The 24,091-nt window shown below is 41.3% G+C and overlaps 1 protein-coding gene and 1 long non-coding RNA gene across 2 annotated transcripts in view; both read right to left on the bottom strand.

The window, feature by feature from the left end:
• LOC120879077 (thyrotropin-releasing hormone receptor) overlaps positions 1–24,091 on the bottom strand; it is a 44,426-nt gene that overhangs the window by 11,910 nt on the left and 8,425 nt on the right. The window lies entirely within an intron of this gene.
• Positions 169–17,229, bottom strand: LOC120879078. The gene is made up of 3 exons (XR_005724701.1): positions 17,130–17,229; positions 13,324–13,329; positions 169–179 (listed from the first exon to the last, which is right to left on the bottom strand). It is a non-coding gene; the product is annotated as an uncharacterized LOC120879078 (long non-coding RNA).

The raw sequence follows: 24,091 nt of genomic DNA on the forward strand, positions 1-24,091 counted from the left end.
GTGTAGCCACTGTGGAAAACAGAATGGCAGTTCCCCCCAAAACTAAAAATAGTTACCATATGATCCGGCAGTCCCAGCAATTTGGGGGCATATATCCAGAAAAGATGAAAACTCCATTTCCAAAAGATACATGCCCTCCACTCTTGCACTATTTACAATAGCCAAGACATGGAAGCAAACTAAGTGTCCAATAACAGGTGAATGGATAAAGAAAATGTGGTATATAATACACAATGGAATATGACCCAGCCATGAAAAAGAATGAAATAATGCCATTTGCAGCAACATGGATGGACTTGGAGGTTATCATACTAAGTAAAGTAAGCCAAATAGAGAAAGACAAATGCCATATTATATCACTTCTATATTATGTAGAATCTAAAATATGATACAAATGAACTTATTTATGAAATAGAAATAGACTCACAGACATAAAGAACAAATTTACAGTTACCAAAGTGTTGGGGAGGAATAAATTAGTAGTTTGGGATTAGCAGATATAAACTGTTATATATAAAATAAACAGCAAGATCCTACTGTACAGCACAGAGAACTATATTCTATATCTGATAATGAGCCATAGCAGAATAGAATATGAAAAAGAATGTATATGTTCTTAAATATATATTTTTTATATATCAGAATCACTTTGCTGTACACCAGAAACTAACACAACACTGTTAGTTAGCTATAGTTAGTCAGCTATACTTCAATTGTTAGTATTGTTAGTCAGCTATACTTCAATTTAAAAAAAGAGCCCAGATAAGGTTAAAAAAAAAACACACAAAACCCCCTAAAACTAATTCTTAATGCTATCCAGGGTTTATCAGCACTTAACAAAGATATTCCTATTCATACTGTGATACCAAGTCCTGATGGAACATGTTTTTGGAATGTTTCTGATTTCAGGCTCTTCTGCTAAGAGTAGAAAGCAGCTGTGTGCTAGGTAACCTTTGCAAAGCTGCAAAGCTTGCCACAGTACTAGCAACTATTGTAGGGGGAGGTTTGGGTATTGATAACTGTACATGAGAAAAAGCAGGCTTCCCTCCTGTTGCTTGGATGTTTTCTTGCTCACAGGAGGTGGGTATTTGGAAACATGCTGGGAAGGGAAAAACTCAGCTGGCACAATTGGGATTCAAATTATAATGACATCTCAATTTAGAAAATAAAATGTCAGTGAATTCTTTTATGAGCCATGCTTGAACAATGCACCAGTTCATCTGCCATGGGTTGAGTGTCCTATTTGGTCTTTTCTGAGTGTTTTCTCTTCCAGGTAAATTACTGGTGAATGGCTAAGCATGTGGAAGAGCTTATCTTAATAAGTCTTACTTTGGTTTCCTTTCCTTGTGCCAAGGGTGTGTTTATGAGACCTTAGAAATTCTGCATGAGGCATCTTGGCTGGGTCTGAGCTGGAAATCCAGTTACGGGCTATCTCACTTCTATGAAGATATCGATCCTTTATGAAGAAGAGATTCCCAATCTTATTTCCCTCATGCTTCTCTGGCCCCATATGGGTGACACTGTAGACTGTAATACAGACAAGTGATCCCTCGGCTGCTCACCCGGCAGGGATGGGAAATCAGTGGGAATGTCTTAAAATGTAAAGTGTGAGTGGTGGAGGGGAAGAGAGGTGGTCTCTAAAGAGCAACAAAGCTCTCAGGGCTGCCAAACTTTGAGTGGGCATTTCGTTGTCTTGTTCTAAAGGTCTTGGACAAAGTCCCTGATTACAGGGCGGATGGCATCTGAAAGGCAGCCAACTCCTTCTCTACCTGTTTTTCTCCCTGGAGAGACAGCCTGCACCAGGCTTGGGCCTCTCCGGAGTTACAGAGTTACTTACCTAGCCATCCCGGAAGAGCCCACAGTGACAGACAAAATAGGGGAGGTAGAGCAATAAATTCAGCATTTTCATTGACTCTAACTTTCTGATATGTTAAACATGGAACTTAGAGTGAGAATCAGAAGATATGGTTTGAAATTTTAGCTTCACTAGTCATCACCATTCAAAGCTTTCTGAGCATGTCATATAGGAAAATGTATGTTTCAAGATTTATTGCAAGGAGATCATGGAAACATGTTGTAACATATACTATACCTTCCTAACATAAGGGAATGTTGTATTCCTTATCCTAACTTGAAATCTGCATCCTTGGTGAGGGTTGCTTGTTCTATCATCAAGTATTAACCTAACTTGACCTTCCCAGGTGGCCAAGTGGTAAAGAACTTGCCTGCCAAGCAAGAGACCCAGATTTGATCCCTGGGTCAGGAAGATCCCCTGGAGGAGGAAATGGCAACCCACTGCAGTATTCTTGCTTGAAGAATCTCGTGGACAGAGGAGCCTGGCAGGCTATAATCCATGGGGTCACAAAGAGTTGGACATGACTTAGCAACTTAACAATAACAGCAGTTAACCTAACTGAATGGAGCCACTTTACATTTATCTGCTTTTTGTCTATTTGACTAGAAACCCAAATGAATCTACAAAGTCTATGAGGCAAACCATGGCATACTGGCTCTGTGCTATGAAGCCCATGCTTTTGCCACAGATTATTACATCTTTAGAGTCCTTTTTCAATGATATTGCCCAGGAAGTGCTGGTATAGTGGTTAAGAGAACAGGTTATGAAGCCAGATATAGCTGGATTCTGATTCTAGTTCTGCCTCTTTCTAACTGTGGGGCACCAAGCAAGACATCCCAGGCTTCTAAGCCTCAGTTTATTCAACTGTGAAATGGAAGTAAGTATAAAGAATGAATGAAATAATTTACATAAAGGACCAGCAGTCCTCAATAAACAATGACTAATTTTACAATTAGAGTGGTGAAATTTCCCATGTCTTAAGCATAATGTAGGGGGCTTTATTGAGTTATTTTATAGTATTTATGAGGTAGGTATTCTCTTTATAGGTGAAGAGACAGAGATCCAGACAAGTTAATATTTTTAGAGAGAGTGGTTAGTACTAACCCTTCCCTAAGTCACTTCCATCTCTGCTTGTCTATTTCCTCTGTACTAATAATCACATTCTGAAAGGATTCTTTTGCTTCTTTTGGTTGTTTATTATAAACTAAACAAATAACAAACTTCCTTAGAATGATGATGGCTCCTTGAGCATTGCTGTTCTACCCTACATGCAAAGAACAACACGAAGGTCTCCACCTGGTAAGCACAATAAATGTTCAGGAAATAAACAACTATATAAATAAAGAAAAAAATCACTAAAGCTATTCCACATGGAATTCATGGAGTTCCACATGGTTGGTTGATACTTCTAGCCCTAATCGCAAATGTCATTCTTATTTTGGACTTTTTTCTTTCCTGGTCCACAAGGTCTTGATGGTGGGAATAATTTGAGTACATATTTTTATCTCTAGCTCCTCAGGCAAGGTTTGGCATCAAAAAAATGCTTGAAATTAAAAACTAAAATCAGTATGTAAAGATTCAGTGTCCAAGAGATTGATGATAGATCAGACTGAAATTATGCTGAAGAAAAATTTCTGGGGAATAGTCTGTAGAATTAAAGAAATGTTGGATATGTGGTTATGAAGAACTTAGGAAATGTAAAGAGCTAAAGAGATGCTAACTCAGTACGACTCATGCTGAGTTCATTTCCCATTGGTGGATGTTGATTGATACTCTGCTAATGTGCACCAAAGTAAGGTGAAGGGTGCCTCCAAAAGAGATAAATCTCATTTTGACAGCCATTCTTGTTCTGTCTTACCTCCTGCTGTCAAAAAGTTAGTCATCTGTGGTTTCTCTGTCACTTATGAAACTGTAGAAAACTGTTTCTTTAGCTGTCATTCTGCATCTTAACTTTGCATGTTTAGAGCCTACTGAAATCAAAGATTCTCCCATGGAACAGGCTCAGCAAGTTCTTTAAGGGGATACAGAGTCAAGATGAAGGAGGAAATATGCTAACTGTTAACTTAGCCTGTCTGTGATAAGCTTGAACTTTTTCAGCTTTGAATAATTTTGTGGAATTCAAACATACTTATGTACTAAGTATCTATCACTTATTTTTCAACATCTGCCATTTACCAGTGCCTATATAGGTATCCAGGGGCTTTCCCGGTGGCTTGGTGGAAAAGAATCCACCTGCAACGCAGGAGATGCAGGACACACAGGTTCGATCCCTGGGTTGGGAAGATCCCCTGGAGGAGGGCATGGCAACCCATTCCGGTATTCTTGCCTGGAGAATCCCATAGACAGAAGAGCCTGGCGGGCTACAGTCCATAGAGTCACAAAGAGTCAGACATGATTGACATCACTTAGCATGCTTACTAAGTATATTATAGTTTTAAAGATAAACTTTTAAATAGGAATAGTTTAGGGGTCAGAAATCTTTTACTATAAAGGGCAAGAGAGTAAGCATTTTAGCCTTTTGGGGCCATATACTCTCTGTCTCAGCTGCTTAACCTTACTATTGTAACACAAAAGGAGCCATAAACAGCACCTAAATGACCAGCACTGCTGTGTTTCATTAAAACTTTATTTAGAGAATCAAGCAGCAGAACTAGATTTGGCACTTGACTGTAGTTTGCCTAGCAACTGGAAAGTTGAACGCTTGAAATAAAACAACAAATGGCATATGGCCTATTTCAAATTATTGTTGTAATTTATGACTAATTTTTAAAAGCTCTTCATCTAATTATTGATGAGCTTATAAGAAATATTAACCAAATAATGCTGGCTCTCAGCTCATGAACCAAAGATTTAATTGAATATTTGATGTCTCTTATGACAAAGGTCCATATAGTCAAAGCTATGATTTTTCCAATAGTCATGTATGGATGTGAGAGTTGGACCATGAAGAAGGTTGAGTGCCAAAGAATTGATGTTTTTGAATTGTGGTTGGAGAAGACTCTTGAGAGTCCCTTGGACTGCAAGGAGATCCAACCAATCAATCCTGGAGGAAATCAACCCTGAATATTCATTGGCAAGACTGATGCTGAAGCTAAAGCTCCAATACTTTAGCCACCTGATGTGAAGAGATAACTCACTGAAAAGACCCTGATGCTGGGGAACACTGAGGGCAGGAGGAGAAGGGGGTGACAGAGAATGAGATGGTTGGATGGCATCAGTGATTCAATGGACATGAGTCTGAGCTAACTTGAGGAGGTGGTGAAGGACAGGGAGGCGTGGTGTGCTACTGTTCATGGAGTCTTAAAGAGTAATACAGGACTTAGCAACAGGACAACAACAATAGAATCATGGTTACCATTACCTCTCTAAAAAAATATCACCTAGAAAATGTAATGTTAACACTGTATTTTGGGGACTTCCCTCTTGGTCCAGTGGCTAAGACTCCACGCTCCCAATACAGGGGTTCCTGGTTTGTTCCCTGCTCAGGGAACTAGATCCCACATGCCTTAAGGAAGTTAGAAGATCCTACTTGCTGCAGCTAAGACCTGGTGCAGCCAAATAAATAAATAAAAGTAAGCATTAACTCTCCCCCCCCAAAAAACAACATTGTACTTTCAATAATCCTGGGAGTTACTTTTCCAGAAGATATGCACTCTCATGGGTGATTAAGTCAGTAGTACGGTAGAAACCATCACAGGAGCCAGCTGGAGAAGGTGAATCCACACATTGATTAGTAGTTGGCCCTCCTGTCCCTGAGCAAGCCAGTCCTTTGGTTTTTATACAAAACTCCTAATTTACTAATGCCAAAGACTCTTCTTTTACAGAAGTTTCTCTGTGTTGGTGTCTTGGCCCCTTCACTTACCAACTGTTAGACATTGGGCCCTATTGACACTATGAGTCTCAGTTTTCTCTTCAGTGAGATGATGAAAAAAATTTTACCTAACTCCCAGGGTTTTTGTGTGAATATATGAGACAATGTATATCAAGTGCTAATGCTAGTGACTGGGACATAGCAAATGCTAGAAAAGCAAAGTCTGTTTTAAAAACTAATACAGAAAACATCAAGTCCTATTCTGTCAGGAAGCATTTAACAGGAGGCTTCGTGTGTGCTATTTTGGATCTGTCAGGAATCCTCTGTTCCTTATTAATTCCTGAATATTTCAGAATTAAGAGGAGAGGCAAGCCTCTCCTGGGGCTGAGGAATCCAGGCATTTCCTTCGTTAGTTTTTCAATACGGTGCTAAGTACCCTCTTCCTTCTTATGAACCATACGGTAAAAGTGATTGTTTACAACTCTCTCTCTCTTTAATATGGATCACCTATATTTTGTAAGTCTGGAATTTTAATCTTTATCTTTACTGAGAATAACTACCTTGTAAGACAATATATATGCCCACACCATGTTGATTAAAACACCTTTGCTCCATCAGAGCTTTGGTCTCCTTGTCTTGCTTTCTTTCTTTCTCTTTCTCTCTCTCTCTCTCAGGCTACTTCTTTGGAGTGCAGAGTTGCCCGGGCTTCTAAGACCCTCTGGTGGAGGCACGCCTTCACCCCCTAAAGAGGGCGCCTGAGGCCTTTGTGAACAGAGCAAGCCTCATGTCAGGGACTTTATTGGTTTTCTGCGTAAACCAAGGAATATCAACCTCTTTCTCTCTCCTTTACTTTTTTATCATGGACTCCGGACCACCAGGTTCTGGTCCATTAAAGGACCTCAACACTGTTCTAAGTGCTTCACTTACATATTAGTTCTTTTGATCTTGACAATACTATTATGAGGAAGGTACTCTCATCTCCCTTGTGGCTCAGAAGATAAAGAATCTGCCTACAATGTGGGAGACCTGGTTTTGATCCCTATATCTGGAAGATTCCCTGGGGAAGGGAATGGCGCCCCACTCCAGTATTCTTGCCTGGAGAATCCCATGGACAGAGGAGCCTGGTGGCTACAGACCATGGGATCACAAAGAGTTGGATATGACTGAGCAACTAACATTTTCTTTCTCTCATATACCACTTACCAGTGGAAACCTGGGATTTGATTCAGGCAGTTTGTCCCAATCTTCCTTTTAACCACTCTGGCTGCCACCAAAAAGATGGAAGTCTCTTATTCTGTCCCTAAAAAAGGCAACTGTTTCTTCTTGCCCAGTTGAGAAGGACAAGTAGAGATTGTTATACTTTCTTTTAAAAAAATGAAGAGGGCTAACACTATTTGGAGAAGGCAACGGCACCCTACTCCAGTACTCTTGCCTGGAAAATCCCATGGACGGAGGAGCCTGGTAGGCTGCAGTCCAAGGGCTTGCTCAGAGTTGGACACGACTCAGTGACTTCACTTTCACTTTTCACTTTCATTCAGTGGAGAAGGAAATGGCAACCCACTCCAGTGTTCTTGCTTGGAGAATCCCAGGGACGGTGGAGCCTGGTGGGCTGCCATCTATGGGGTCGCACAGAGTTGGACACGACTGAAGCGACTTAGCAACACTATTTGGACACAGAAATATTTATTACAAACCTCCCTCAATCAGTGACCTACCTAGAGGTCTTTATTTCCACCATTGAGAAATATTTCAATTCTGAATTAGAACATAGAATACATTTCCTTTTGGAATAAGTGTTTTACAAGTTTATGAAATATAATTAAATAGTATCACTAATGCTATACTTCCTGTGCTTAAAAGCCAAATGACTAATGTAGGCCAGCTTGTTTGAACATTTTATCGCTGGGAAAAAACCCTGGTGTTTCAGGCATTGATTTACAAATGACATTGACTAATGCCTGCATATAGAATCAAAACAACACTACACTCTAAAAATGGTCTATTTATTTGATTCCTCTGATTGTCCTATTTAAAATCATACCCCTCCTATTTCAGCATTTCATATTCTCCTTATCTGCTTAATTTTTCTCTACATTCTGATATATCACAATCCGATATACTATGTGCTTTTATTTATATACTAAGTAAGTAAGTGAAGTCGCTCAGTCGTGTCCGACTCTTTGCATTCCCATGGACTGTCACCTACCAGGCTCCTCCGTCCATGGAATTTTCCAGGCAAGAGTACTGGAGTGGGTTGCCCTTTCCTTTTCCAGGGGATATTCCCAACCCAGGGATTGAACCTGGGTCTCCTGCATTGCTGGCAGACATTTTACCATCTGAGACACCAGGGAAGCCCTATTTATATACTAAGTGTATTTATTCCCTGATTCTAACTCCACTCCCTAGGTGTAAGGTCTATGGGTCTGCTGTAAAAGAGAAGTCTTTGACCTTAGTAAATTAGTTGTCTTATTTACTCATCACATTTCTCAAGGTTTTTTCACCTTGATTCTGAAGGTCTAAACAGTGTCTAGAACGCTCAATCAGGTATTCAACAAATTTTACCTATCAATAATATTACTTATCAGAAAGGTTAATAAACCACTACCTAGGCAAGTGGGACAGACTACTTGCCTGGTTACATTGATGGGAGGAAGATAGGACAAGTGGCCTGGGGGCATGATGCTAATCGAAGAATCTAAGGTAGCACTGAGGGCGGGAGGAGAAGGAGACGACAGAGGATGAGATGGCTGGATGGCATCACTGACTCAATGGACATGAGTCTGGGTAAACCCTGGGAGTTGGTGATGGACAGGGAGGCCTGGAGTGCTGCAGTCCATGTGGTCGCAAAGAGTCAGACATGACTAAGTGACTGAACTGAACCCGAACTGAAGGTAGCGTTATATACAGTGACTCTGGACCTTAAGTGGGGAGGCTCTGAGGAGGGTTGTAAGAATCTCATGGAATTTTTAGAGCCCTCCAGGCTCCTGGAGAGCTGGTAAAGTTGCCTTCCCGTTAGAATTTGTGTTGGGATGTGCTTCTGCTATTGAAGGGAAAATGTCCTGCTTTTTAGGGGTTTTGAAACCCAGCAGGACACTAGGAGGCTCCTGGGCACAAAAGTCTTTCTGGGTCCCTACTTCTCGTTTTCAGGAAAAAGGTTTCATCTAGCCTCCGTGATCTTCCTTGAGTTCCTACAGGCAGGTTCAAACAGGTGCTAATCAGGGAAGGAAGGTGATGCAGAGACAGACAGGAGCACATAAGAAACAGTAGTGCAGCCTTGGGGCAGGGTCTTGGTTCCGCATCAAGGGATACACATAACAATATCTTTGAGCTGTTTTGAAGATATTAAAACTCCTACCAGGTGAAAGAAGTTAACTGTATGCTGCCCACAAGCACACAGACCGCCGACCAGTTGGAACCCCCCAAAAATAAAGCTATTTTTTTCTGTGTGTGAAGCTGCTTCAGTTGTATCCGACTCTTTGCAGCCCTATAGACCAGAGCCCATGAGGCTCCTCTGTCCATGGGATTCTCCAAGCAAGAATACTGGAGTGGGTTGCCATTCCCTTTTCTAGGGGATCTTCCCAACCCAGGGAGTAAACCTGCTTCTCTTACATCCTGCATAAGCAGGCAAGTTCTTTACCATTAGCATCACCTTACCCAAAAGTCTGTCTCTGAGACTCAAATTGGTACAGGCTGAATTTTGGCTACAGACTTGGAGTAGAAAAAAGGTTGATAAATTTGCAATACATTATTAAGATATCCTGGCTTTTCTGGTGGCTCAATGGTAAAAAAAAAAAAAAAAAGTCTGCCTGGCATTGTAGGAGACATAGGAGACATGGGTTCGATCCCTGGGTTGGGAAGATCCCCTGGAGGAGGGTATGGCAACCCATTCCAGTATTTTTGCCTGGAAAATCCCATGAACAGTGGAGCCTGGTGGGCTACAGTCCATTGGGTTGCAAAGAGTTGGACAGAACGGAAGTGAATGAGCACACGCATTAAAATATAATATGTTGAAATCTTTATGATGATGATGGTAAACATGGAACATATGTGAAATATAGCCTAGTTAGTACACAGGGTAATCACTCCTTATTACAGAGGCTTATGTGCACACTACTTCCCCTGGCACTACGACATAACTGTGTAACAAGATGTTTTACTTCTAAAAGCAGAAACTTCTATTTCTCTTTAGGGAAAATGGTTTTGTGAATTTTAGCCTTGCTAATCACCATGATTCATTTTCATGATAAAATTACTAGTGTTTTTTGAAAGAATCCTTTATATTTCTCCATGTTACTAAATAACTTTACTGTATCCCTAATATTTGGGGCTTCCCTGGTGTCTCAGCTGTAAAGAATCCACCTGCCAAAGCAGGAGACATAGGCTCAATCCCTGGGTCAGGAAGATCCCCTGGAGAAGGAAATGGCAACCCACTCCAGTATTCTTGCCTGGGAAATCCCATGGACAGAGAAACCTGACAGGCTACAGCCCACGGGGTTGCAAAACAGTCAGAGATGATTTAGAGACTAAATAACAACAACTATCCTTAATAATGGGATTGTATTGGGTCAGTTTAGCTAAGGCAGGAAGGTGGCTGTATTGAATAGAATCCTAATAGCTTTACTCTGTAACTCTTTAAAAAAAGATAGTAGCAGCATCTGCAAGTGAGTCTACATTTGCAAAACTTAAAGGGCCACCAAGAGTTTCTTAATGGCCATTAAAAATTATTTGAGAAGATAATTCATACCATCTCAGCCTAGAAATGTCTCTCTTTTGAATGAGTTTAATAGGATTGTGAGATTTTTCTCTTTGTGTATGCCTTAGTCTTCATGATTTTAAAAAAATTTCCAGAGTGCTTTTTCTATTTGTGGTTTATGCATGGATAATTATCTATTTTAAAGCATGTTTAGAAGGGTACCATAAGTCTGATGTGATTTAACAACCTCTTTTAATTAATTTTTCTGAGGATTTGGGTGGAGTTGGGGAGGAGCCAGCAACAGAAGCTTTTATTCATTAGCTTAAAAGCCGTGGTGAATAACAGCAGTTCTCACCTGTCTGAATTTGGGTCTGCATTGGATTTTGAGTGGCTGGCACAGGCTTTTTGAGATGGGAGAGCTCCTCTGAGAAATAAACAAACTTTCTGCGTGATGCTAAAGTGTGAAGTGTAGCACTGATAGAAAAAAGTGTCCTTATGTGAAGCCTCTCTGGTTTTGCCTTTAGCATCTCAAGGGTCTCAGTGAGGCACAAGAACCCAGTATACTTGCATTTGAACAAGAAGGGTCAAGCACCCTTGATCATGTGGATCCCTGTTTATTAAGGGTGTCTGTACCTCATTATACCCTCTTTCTTTGAGATAAAGTCAATAGCCAAGTTAAAGTCAAGGACTATGTGCAAAATGGAGTGTGTTGGTTTTGTCCCAAGGCTAATCACCTTTAAGTATGTTTCCAAAATCCTCCAAAGATAAAGTGGACAAATGCCATGTGATATTGCTTATATATGGGATCTAAAAAAAAAAAAAGGTACAAATGAACGTATTTACAAAACAGAAGTCACACTTGTTAAAAACAAACTTATGGTTACCAGGGGGTAGGGGGCAGTTAGAATTTGGGAGATTGTGATTGACATATACACACCAAGGACTCAGCCGTGTTCAATTCTGTGACCCCGTGGGCTGTAGCCTGCCAGGCTCCTCTGTCCATGGGATTTCCCAGGAAAGAATACTGGGGTGGGTTGCCATTCCCTTCTCCAGGGGATCTTCTGGACCCAGGGATGGAACCTGCATTTCTTATGTTTCCTGCACTGGCAGGCAGATTCTTTACCACTAGCCTCACCTGGGAAGTCCATAGACATTACTATATATAAAACAGATAACTAATAAGAACTTTTGTGTGGCACAGGGAACTCTACTTTGTCCTCTTTAATGATTTCTATAAGAAAATAATCCAAGAAAAAGGGTGGGCATGTGCATATGTTTAACTGATTCACTTTTTTGCACACCTGATACTAACACAGTGTTGTAAATCAACTATACTTCAATAACAACTCGGAAGTATCCACAGTGGAAAGAGCCAAGATGTTTGAGGGGAGAGAAAAACAGACTGAACACTAGGAACGTCAGCTGAGGATGCTGATGAAGGAAAGGTGAGGAAGGAGTTACTGCCCGTGAACTCATCCTGTCACAACGTTTCGGTTGAAGGGGTTTAGCGAGGCACCTGGCTCCTATGAATCTGGAGGCAGAGCTTCCCATGGCAATTTTGGTAAATGTGAAAATCCCTGCCCTGCGGCAACGCATCACGTTTGGTCTGATCTGACCCTTTGTCTTAAGATCTTTGCCTCAGTGAAAGGGAATGAAGTGCTAGATGTGGACTTGTTCTGGTTGTGGGTGTGTCACTTGCTGCAACTGAAGAGGAAACAAACCTTGAGGACAAAGAAACGGCTCTTCTAAACAGGACACCATGAGTAAAGACCTCTGCTTGTCCAAACAAAGGGATGGGTTTTCCTAATTTGCTGGAGATGTTTATTGGGAATAAGTCTTAGAAGAGGTCCACTGCAAGTATTCAGATGTCATGAAGAAATCAAACCACCTGTAATTTACTATTGGGCTTCCCTGTGGCTCAGTGGTAAAGAATCATCCTGCCAATGCAGCAGACACGGGTTCGGTCCCTGGGTCAGGTGGATCCCTTGGAGAAGGAAATGGCAACCCACTCTACCTGGGAAATTCCAGGGACAGACGAGCCTGGTGGGCTACAGCCCATGGGGTCTCAAAAGAGCTGGACACAACTTAGTGACTAAATGGCAGGAACAACTTACTAGTGCTCTAGTTCACCTTTTATAAACAAGAATGGGACTGAATCCTGTTCCCGTTCTCCCTGCCACTGGCCTTTCCCATTTTCCACAATGAACTTCGTGGGAACTTTCCCATGTTCCCTCTTTCTGGATTGCTTCTTCATTCTCAGTTGATACTGTCCATCCCATTACTGAGAAAACAGAGACCAGCTTGTAAGAACTCACCACTTCCTGCCCCAGCACTTAAAACTAATGCAACATAGTCATCCTCATCTCTCTCTCTCTCTCTTTTTTTTTTTGTATCTTATCCATTCCTTCCTTCACTCATTCATTCATCCATTTGTTTATTTAATGAACACCTATTGGATACTTTTATGTGCCAGACATAGTGCTAGGTGCTGTAAATGGGTCAGTGAATTAGACACAAACCCCGCTGACAAGGGAAACAAGGATGCCCCCTTTCCTGTCTGAGAGCTTTGCCTACACTCTATGGTTTCCTTTCTTGCATCCTCAGAAACTGGGCTCTACCAATACTTGGTCTGGCTTGTGTATCTACACATAAATCCTCCCATTCAACTACCTCTTTCCCATTGTGATTTCTTCATCTCAAGAAATAAAATACAAGTGAAACAATTATAAAAATACCCTGTCTCGTTCCTCACCGTCATTATTGTTGTCTGTCGCAGTCAAGCTTAGGAAAGCTGCTTATTCTCTCTTTCCAGTTTTCTTCATCGCATCAATTCATTCACCAACTGCATGAGATCTGATTTATTCTTCTTCCCTACGCTTTTGTGGAAATGCTTCTCACAAAGATTACCAACACCTATTTTGGGTGTTTATTCAGTTCTTATCTTTGCCTCTTTTATTCATCCACTATTGGCTTCTGTGACTCTATTTCTCCTCTTCTTCCTTCTTCCTCTTTGGAAATTTCTTCTGTTAATTTCATAGACTGTTCATCCTAGTCGCCCTATAATTCAAGCTACTCCAGGGTTTCCTTTCAATTCCACAAAATTTCCTCCTATAATTACACTTACTCCAGAGTCTTCAAAAACCTGATTTGTTCTCAAATCTATATCTTCGGGTCAGATGTTTATTCTAGCTCTAATTCTGTGTTTCTGACTGTGCCTGTGTATTCTATCGGCACTTCAAACACAATGAAGGCAGAACTGAATTTAATACACTCACCCTCCTTGAAATATGTTCCTCCACTAATTGTCTTCATTTAGACAAATTACACTATTCGATTAATAATAACGCTTATTGTTTTCATGGCCCAGGCAGTCACATAGGCATGAGATCCAGAATGCAGACTCTCAACCGTCATACCACTTTTTAACTCAGTGGTTCAAGTGTTGGAGTCATTTCTCTCCCCGTTTCTACATACCTAGATCTATCAAGTCTATGGATTCTATTTCAAATATATCTCTTTCTATTTTTACTGCTATTTCCCTCAGTGTATTAGGCCATTGCACTATTACTCAGATTATCTCACTCATATCATTCAGCACTCTCCTAACTAATGTCTTTGACTTTGGTCTAATCTTTTGCCAACTGAAAACAGTGATCATCCTCAAGCATAAATCTAACTATAATACACCTTGCCTTGCAGTCTTCCAGTGACTTTTCATAGCCTTTAGAATACTGTCCAAATTCTCAGTATCCTGTGAAAGTGTTAGCCACTCAATCTTGTGTCTGGCTCTTTGCGATCCCATGGACTGCAGCCTGCCAGGCTTCTCTGTCCATGGAATTGTCCAGGCAAGAATACTGGAGTGGGTTGCCATTCCCTTCTCCAGAGGATCTTCCTGACCCAGAGATAGAACCTGGGTGTCCTGCATTGCAGGCAGATTCTTTACAATCTGAGCCACCAGGGAAACCTTCTCAGTATCCTAGGCTAAGACTTCGTTCCTGGTTGTCTTCACTTTTGTTGCTCTGCCTTAATGAGCTACTTCAGTTCTTTGGACCAATCCTGTTCTTTCTGGACTCCTGGCCTTCACCTCTATGGTTACCTTTGCATAAGTCACCTTCTTTCCCTTGTTCACCTAGACAGCTTCCATTAATTTCCATCATCCATTCAGTTTAGGAATTTTCTTTTCCAGAAAGCCTTTTTGATGCTCACCTTTCCCCAGAACTATCTGGATCAGGTAACACTAATCTGTGCTTTCCCTCATGGTAACACTTGTTCCTTTATGGCGTTAGTGATTGGTTTACTTTCATAGTTTTCCTATTAGACTATGATATTTTTGTGAGTGGGAACTCCTGTTCCTTTTTATATCCCAGTGCCTAACTCAGTGCCTGACATACAGTAGGTTTTCAACTGAATCATAAATGAGCAGATGCAAATCTGTTCTTGGGTTAGTCACTTAGTCATGTCTGACTCCTTGTGACCCCATGGACTGTAGTCCACCAGGTTCCTCTGTCTGTGGGATTTTCCAGGCAAGAAAACCGGAGTGGATTGCCATTTCCTTCTCCAGGGGATCTTCCTGACCCAGGGACTGAACCTTAATCCCACTGTTTTCCCATTCCATATAATAATGAACTTGAAGGGATTATAAAAATTGAACAAAGCCATCCTTAATTCCAGGATAATATCTCCACTGTGTACTGCACAGTTGGTTTATACAAAAGTATTGACTCGATTGCTCTTAATTTCTTCAGAGACATGCCTAATGGATTTGTAAAAAACTCCTGGTGGTCCATTCTAGCACTTTATAATATCTAGTTAAATATTTCTTCTGTAAATTCATCCTGAATTCGAGTCCCTTTCTATCTTTTCCCGTAGAACAAAACTGCCTCCGTGCACTCTTCTCTTACTCTTCCCTCAGATTTTTCTACATGCATAGTATTGCAAATGTTTGTCAGGCAGAATCAGTCACAGAGCTGAACTCTCACCAGAGGAACCGTGGCAGGATGTCAGTCCTGCACATGGGGGCTTTAGTCACTTGACTCTAGAAATGATCTTTAAAGATCTATGGGGTGCTCTCCATTTACTCTGCCTTTTTCCTTTCTCACTCTCCCAGTGGTGCCACCACTCTCCTTGTTTTCCCAGCTAAGAGCTGCTGCCTGCAGAAAGGATGCTGAATTCTCCCATAGTCATAAATCCCCATAAAACTCAAACAACAAAGGCACAGAATGGAAAGGCATAGGATGCTTTACTTACTTGCAGCTAATTTATAATTATGCTCAGGCAATCTATCCAAGGGATATAGATTTTGGCTAAAAGTCATCTGTGTTGTTTATAAAAGGTTGTACTATTTTCTTTTCCAAAATAACATTATCTATTTTTATTGCAACTAAATATGGATGTCAGGTGCTTTACATTATTCATCCTATTCCATGAGCACATGTATTTAGCTTTGTTTAATCTTCAGAGCTAATTTAATTTTTAGTTTATTCAAGTTCTTTTTAGGTGCCTCCCATGCAGCTCTGGAGAGCTGTGTCTGACTCTATCATCAAGGCCATGACTTCCCAGATTTAGGTAAATCCACTGATTAATTTAACTGAAACTTCTCACTCTCCCTGGCTCGTTTGTCTTTCTTTACTTTCCCTTGTAACTGGAATCACCTGCTACAAATATGCCTTGGGCCCTCTAGCTGTTCCAAGCGGGGGGAATTGTGTATTTTTTTAATCTCTAGCAAAGAACCCACCCCTCTTCTAGCCTCTTAAATGCAGTCATTGTTCCAGAACTTGGATTTTGTCCATCTGTCCTTCCCTTTAAAAACATTCACCTCTAGTCAGAGTCAGAATCAAGGTGGTGGAGTATGCAGATTCTGAGCTCACCCCCTCCCAGGGATGCTCCACAACTACACACACAGCAACCGTCTCTGAAGACAACCTGAAGCCGAGCAGAAAAGCTTCTCTGCAGCTCAGGACATAAGGAAAGGGCCACGCTGAGATGGGTAGGAGGGGCCGAGATGCGGTCTAGTCAGAACCCCCACCCTCAGGGCAGTGATCCAGAAGTGGGAGAGATATCACGTTCATGGAGAACCCCCTCCCCAACCCTGAGGAGAGATGGGTCTGAGCTTTTCCTTGGACTCCCCAGCCCCAGGGGTCCTGCACTGGGAAGATGATTCCCCCCATAACATCTAACTTTGAAACCCAGAGGGGCTTATGTCCAGGAGAGCTGGAGGGCTGTGGGGAAACAGATTTCTCTCTTGCAGGGCTTGCACATAAACCCATTCCCTCTGAGTCCCAGCACACAGGTAGCAGCTTGAAAAGAACCTGGGCCATACACAGAGGAGATCACTGACATAAAGACAGGTGCCAGAGGCACAGGGTTCTGCTGGCACTTTCTCTGGAGATGAAAGCAATGGTGGGTCCCAAATTTCTTTCACTCTCTTTCACCTAGCTGGCTCAGGGCTGGCACACACAATGTCTGTCCCACTCCATCAACTGAGCTAAAGCTGTGTACCTTATCCTGGTGTTCCCTGGGACCCATCTCACTCAACCCACCTGTCCCATTTGGCCCCTCCAAAGTGGCTCTTGTCCCCACTAACTATTACTCAGCCTTAAAAAAGAATGATACCTTGCCATTTGTAATATGTGGATGGACCAGAGGGTAAATATATGCTAAGTGAAGTAAGTGGGACAGAGAGACAAATACTGTATGATTTCACTTACACAGGCACACCTCAGAGTAATTGTGAGCTTGGTTCTAGACCATGGCAATAAAGGGAATATCACAATAAAGTGAGTTACATGTATGTTTTGGTTTCCCAGGGCATATAAAGGTTATGTTTACACTATACTGTGGTCTATTAAATGCATAAAAGCATTTTGTCTAAAAGAAACCAATATACATACCTTAATTAATTCTTTATTGCTAAAAAATGCTATCATCCAACAACACAGGGTTGCCACAAAATTTCAATTTGCAAAAACTGCAATACCTATGAATTGGGATAAAATGAACTGTTTTGAATGTGAAATCTAAAAAAACCAGACAATAAATGAAATAAAAACAGACTCATAGATAACAGAGAACAAACTGGTGGTTAGCAAGGGATAGGGTGATAGGGTGTTGGCTGAAATAAGAGGATTAAGAAGTATAAATTTCTAGTTATAAAAATAAATGTCATGGAGATAATTACAATAATAACTTTGTATGGTGACAGAAGTTACTAGACTTGTAGTGGTGATCAATTCTCAATGTATATAAATGTGGAATCACTTATGTTGTACACTTGAAATGAATATGTTAACTGTAGTTCAATAAAAAGAATAGAAAGAAAGAAAGTGAAGTTGCTCAGTCATGTCTGACTCTGCGAACCCATGGAGTGTAGCCTACCAGGTTCCTCCGTCCATGGGATTTTCAAGGCAAGGATACTGGAGTAGGTTGCCATTTCCTTCTCCAGGAGATCTGCCCAACCCAGGGATTGAACCTGGGTCTCCTGCATTGTAGGCAGACACTTTACCGTCTGAGCCACTAGGCAAATATACAAATAAATTCAATCCTAGTCATACTTTCTTTCTATTATTCTACTGGTTGGTAAATGCACATATCTGTTCCTGACTACTCACTTAGAGTATAACTTTTTCCAAATCCTAAATACTTAAACTCTAAAATTTCCATATCTTTATTGTAAGCTAAATATTTCTGACAATGTTTTTTAACATCTGTCCTTTAAGATTTCTTTCATCAAAGCACACAATCTGGTGGGAAAGGCATGTGAACAATGACTCCAGCAAATTGGTGCATGCAGGGCCTCATCAGACCTGTTACTTCCAATTCACCCTCTCACAGATCAGCTTTCAGAGCAGGCTTTCCTTCCCTCCAGGGGCAGGGATTGGTGCTTGTCCCTTTGTCTGTAGCACTCTGTTCTTGCACCTGTTTGGAATGCTTTCTGCAGGGAGAGTATGCACACCGGCTTGAGGGCAGGAGAGAGTGTGACCAGATAAAGGAGACTGCTTGTGAAAGGGTATCCTGGGGACAGAAAGGGGAGGAGCTTGAGGAAGTAAGCAGGCGGCAGAATTTAGCTGCCCCAGTGTGCTGTGATAACACCTTGGATGTAAACCTATAGGGAATGAGGGTATAGTGATGATACCTAGTGTGTGTTTCAGCTCATTCTAGTAGCACCCTGGGGGCTGAATTGCAAAAGGGCAACCAAGAGGCAGGGGAGTGGTTAGGAAGGAAGCTTATGCAATGGTTTGGCCAGGCAGAGGGACTGGCCTCCTGGTCTCCAGTGCAGAGAGGACATGATGAGGCTGGAATTAGGGAAACAGCATTAGAGAAGAAGGTGGGTGCTGGGGGGATTTCAGAGGAAAAAAATTCCAGGTGTGATGACTTGAGGAGAGCAGACTTGTGGAAATTTATGCAAGAGGAGGGCATTTACGGCCCAGAAGAAGGGAATTGGTGATGGCCCTGTACATGGATGAAAGTGAAAGTCGCTTTGTTGTGTCCAGCTCTGCGACCGCATGGACTATACTGTTCATGGAATTCTCCAGGCCAGAATACTGGAGTGGGTAAACTTTCCCGTCTCCAGGGGATCTTCCCAACCCAGGGATAGAGCCCAGGTCTCCCGCATTGCAGGCAGAGTCTTTACCAGCTGAACCGAATACCGGAGTGGGTAGCCCATCCCTTCTCCAGGGGATCTTCCAGATCCAGGAATTGAACTGGGTCTCCTGCACTGCAGGCAGATTCCTTACCAACTGAGCTGTCAGGGACATGGATAGGCAGCAGTTAACGAGGGCCCATTGGAAGGGAAACTCCAAAGCTGCACCCTGTGGAATGTGACTTCCTTGGTGCTGTTCACCAGCCTGATGGGGAACTTGGGAAGGCAGGTGGCAGTGGGGGCCCTGTGCTTGGCTTTCTGGCCTCACTGAGCCAGCCCCAGCCTGCAGGTCCTCCACATTTATTTCCCATAAACTTTTGGCACACATCTAGCTAATTGCATTACTACTCCTCAGACAGAGCATGCTTTATAACACAATTCTGGGCTTATTCTCCCATTGATAATACCATCAGAACCTTCTCATCTCCCTCCTTTATCTGGAATGACCTCTTTCTGCTCAGTCTCTTTAATGTGGCCCAAACCTCCAGCTCCAGGAAACCCATACTGATCTCTCCTTTGATTTTTCTCTTACTCTATGGTTGAAATGGAGCAGGTGAGCTGGGTTAAAATCTTGGCTTTGACACAATGGGCACATCACTTTGAATTCCTATGCCTCCAAATCCTCTTTTACAGTTAGTTCCTACTCAGGATTCTGGTGATGATATATTGAATTAGTACCTATAAACTTAATGTGCTTACTGTATTTCTCTCTGGGCATAGAGCAGAAGACTGAGAAACACTTACTAATTTGATCTTATGAATATGCTGTTAGGTCAGCCTGGAAGATCCATCTACTATAACCTCTAAACTTTGTCTTCTTCAGGAATGAATTACTAGTCTAAAATTTTTGCTATTTCATGAATAAGGTGGGGATAAACAATATTCTAATTATGACATAGAATTTAAGTATAGTAAATAAGAATTATGGAATGCTTAGTATGTACTAGGTATTTCCTCACAGCAACCCTATGAGTGGGTATCATTAGTATCCCATGTTACCCTTGGACAAACAAGTATTATGAAGTAAAATAACTTATCCAAAGTTAGAGAGACAGGAAGTAGAATTGAACTTACATTTTTCTGACTCCAGAGGTCATGCTGGACTCTGCCTTTGGGTAGATGTTCAACCTATGGGATTCCTTGCTCTAACTGCAGCCTGAACTGGGACCTTGAGCTTTTCAGAGAGGTGGGAGGTATTGAGAGTGGGGAGGGTTTTACAGGTGGGAAAAATTACACCAGCAAGGTTGCAAAGTTAAATGAGCTTGGTATACATGGGAGAATCTAGTGGACTCACTTGCAGCTCTGAAGAAGGAATAAATATAGGTAAAGGCCATTCTTCCTCTTGTATTCTGTGCCATGCCTCCTAACACCACTGCCTGTCCACTCTTTCCAGCTGAAAATCTGGGACTCGATTTAGGAACTTCTCCCTTTGTCATTTGATAAATTAGTAGTTAAATCCCACTGATTTTGCTCTTATACATCCATCTTAGCCTTCTCTACTATTTACATCTTAGTGCAAGTCTTTGCTTTCTTGCTTGGATTACAAAAGTGTCATTTTTGTTTCCCAGGTTATGGGGTGGATTCATTGTAAAATTTCATGAGTGAAGTTTCCAAAAGTCAAATCCAGTTTGCCACTGTCCTTGTCAGAGTCCTTCAGTGGTTCCCTGGTTCCTTAGAACCAAATTTAGATATTTTCAATGACACACAGGGCCTTCCAAAGTCTTACCCTGGACTCTGTTTGACTACGTAAATGACTAATCCTGCTGGTTTCATGGCAGCCTGGTGACTGCCTACTTGTTTTTCCAAAGTGCAGTGACTCTTCTCTGTTGGGGGTGCTGTTCTCCAGCATCATGTGTGGTGTTCACCACTCCTTGTGTCTCTTCTGCACATTGTACAGCCTAACATTGTATTTTCCTACTGTTTTGTTCAACTTTTTAAAAAGTTATAGTTGATGTATAATATTATATAAGCTACAGGAGTACCATATAGTGATTCACAATTTTAAAGGTAACAGAGACATCACTTTGCCAACAAAGGTCTGCAAATCAAAGCTATGGTTTTTCCGGTAGTCATGTACAGATGTGAAAGTTGGACCATAAAGAAGGCTGAGCACTGAAGAACTTTTGAACTGTGGTCCTGGAGAAGACTCTTGAGAGTCCCTTGGACAGCTCGGAGATCAAACCAATCAATCCTAAAGTAAATCAATCCTGAATATTCACAGGGAGGATTGATGCTGAAGCTGAAGCTCTAGTACTTCGGCCATCTGATGTGAAGAGCTGACTCATTGGAAAATACCCTGACACTGGGAAAGATTGAAGGCAAGAAGAGGAGGGGGCAACAGAGGATGAGATGGTTGGTTGGAATCATCGACTCAGTGGACATGAGTTTGAGCAAACTCTGGGAGATGGTGAAGGACAGGGAAGCCTGGTGTGCTGCAGTCCATGGGGTCACATAGAGTTGGACACAACTAAGCGACTGAACAACAACAACAATTATTATAAAGTATCATCTATATTCCTGTGCTATACAATAGCTTTGTAGATTATTTTATACACAGTAGTCTGTGCCTCTTAATCCCCTGATCCTAACTGTCCCCCCTCCTTTCCCCCCACCACTGGTAACTGCTAGTTTGTTCTCTGTATCTGTTTCTTTTTTTGCTATATTCACTAGTTTGTTTTATTTTTTAGATTCCACATATAAGTGGTATCATACAGTATCTGTCTTTCTCTGACTTATCTACTTAGCATAATATTCTCCAAGTCTATCCATGTTGTTGCAAACTGCAAAATTTCATTCTTTTTCATGGCTGAGCAGTAGTCCGTTGTATAGATGTACCATATCCTCTTTATCTATTCAACTGCTGATAGATGCTTAGGTTGCTTCCATATATTAGCAATTGTAAATAATGCTTCTATGAACATTAGGGTACGTGCATATTTTCAAATTAGTGTTTTTATTTTTTCACACCTGTCAGAATGGCTATCATCAAAAAGACCACAAATAACAAATGTTGGCAAGGATGGAAAGAAAAGGAAACCCCTGTGCACTGTTGGTGGGAATGCATGTTGGCACAGCCACAGTGGAAAACAGTATGGAAGTTTCTCAATAAACTAAAAATAGAGGTATTATATGATCCACTCCTGGTTATATCTCTGAAAAATCAAAAATACCACTCAAACTGCTTTTGAATTGTGATACAGAAAGTTCCACAAGACAGTGACTATTATTTGTTCTCCAGAGTAATGCCTGGCATGAGATTGGTGCTCAGTAATTGTTCATTGAATAAAGAAATAATGGCTGAACAAAGCAAGAAAAAAGATGAAAAGGTCAGATTTTGAAAGCCAGTCAGGGGAAATTGGGGGCATTTCTCTTTGGAATAAGATGATGTGTGCAAATTGTTTTTGGAAAATTAGTCATAGAGGAGCACTCAGATAGATTTATTCTCATCTTAGTACTTGTGCTCACATTGTTTCCTTCCCTAAGTTGCCATCCCTCTGCATCTCTGCATATTCTGTCCACTGTAGTTCGCTTATTGGGAAGGATATCTGAAAGGCTCGTTGGAAAGCCAACAGGATTTTGTATAAAAAGTAAATTATGATTTGAGTATGCCATGTTTCTAAGTCAGCCTGTTCTGTCTGAAAGTGGGGAAATCGTCCTCAAATTCTTATCTAGCAACAAACTCACTATTATACTAGCTGGTTGCTAGTTTTGCTATTTTATAATGCAAAGACAGTCAATAAAAGAAAATAAATTTTAATTAAAACCAGAGAAGGATATGGAATGGAATAAAAGAAAATAAATTTTAATTAAAACCAGAGAAGGATATGGAATGGCAAGCAATACTTTTTCAGGGAGCAAAATAGAGTGCTGGACTTGACTTAGTCTCAACTATGCATGTATATACTCTTCTCAGTTCAGTTCAGTTCATTTCAGTCACTCAGTCGTGTCCGAAAACAACAGAATGGGAAAGACTAGAGATCTCTTCAAGAAAATTAGAGATACCAGGGGAACATTTCATGCAAAGATGGGCTCGATAAAGGGCAGAAATGGTATGGACCTAACAGAAGCAGAAGATATTAAGAGGAGGTGGCAAGAATACACAGAAGAACTGTACAAAAAAGATCTTCACGACCAAGATAATCATGATGGTGTGATCACTCACCTAGAGCCAGACATCCTGGAATGTGAAGTCAAGTGGGCCTTGGAAAGCATCACTATGAACAAAGCTAGTGGAGGTGATGGAATTCCAGTGGAGCTGTTTCAAATCCTCAAAGATGATGCTGTGAAAGTGCTGCACTCAATATGCCAGCAAATTTGGAAAACTCAGCAGTGGCCACAGGACTGGAAAAGGTCCGTTTTTATTCCAATCCCAAAGAAAGGCAATGCCAAAGAATGCTCAAACTACCGCACAATTGCACTCATCTCACACGCTAGTAAAGTAATGTTCAAAATTCTCCAAGGCAGGCTTCAGCAATACGTGAACCATGAACTTACAGATGTTCAAGCTGGTTTTAGAAAAGGCAGAGGAACCAGAGATCAAATTGCCAACATCCGCTGGATCATGGAAAAAGCAAGACAGTTCCAGAAAAACATCTATTTCTGCTTTATTGACTATGCCAAAGCCTTTGACTGTGTGGATCACAATCAATTGTGGAAAATTCTGAAAGAGATGGGAATACCAGACCACCTGACCTGCCTCTTGAGAAACTTATATGCAGGTCAGGAAGCAACAGTTAGAACTGGACATGGAACAACAGACTGGTTCCAAATAGGAAAAGGATTACCTCAAGGCTGTATGTTGTCACACGGCTTATTTAACTTCTATGCAGAGCACGTCATGCACTCTTTTACAATTCATTTATTATGTATGACACGCATGCACACACATACACAGAAGTGTATTGATCAATATTTAACAATTGGCTCTCCACAAAAAAGGGAGGGACCCTGAAATGTCATATTTGCTGATTTCTACAATATTAGTACTCCAGTCATGACCAATTTTAAGCAACCAGTATGAGGTCACTGAACGTAGATTTGCGAAGAAATGCTAGCCACCCACTCTTGCAAAGCCTGTATTCCCTGGCTGCAACA

Source organism: Oryx dammah, unplaced genomic scaffold (genome assembly GCF_014754425.2).
Source record: "Oryx dammah isolate SB20612 unplaced genomic scaffold, SCBI_Odam_1.1 HiC_scaffold_19, whole genome shotgun sequence".
In the NCBI taxonomy this organism is placed as follows: Eukaryota; Metazoa; Chordata; class Mammalia; order Artiodactyla; family Bovidae; genus Oryx; species Oryx dammah.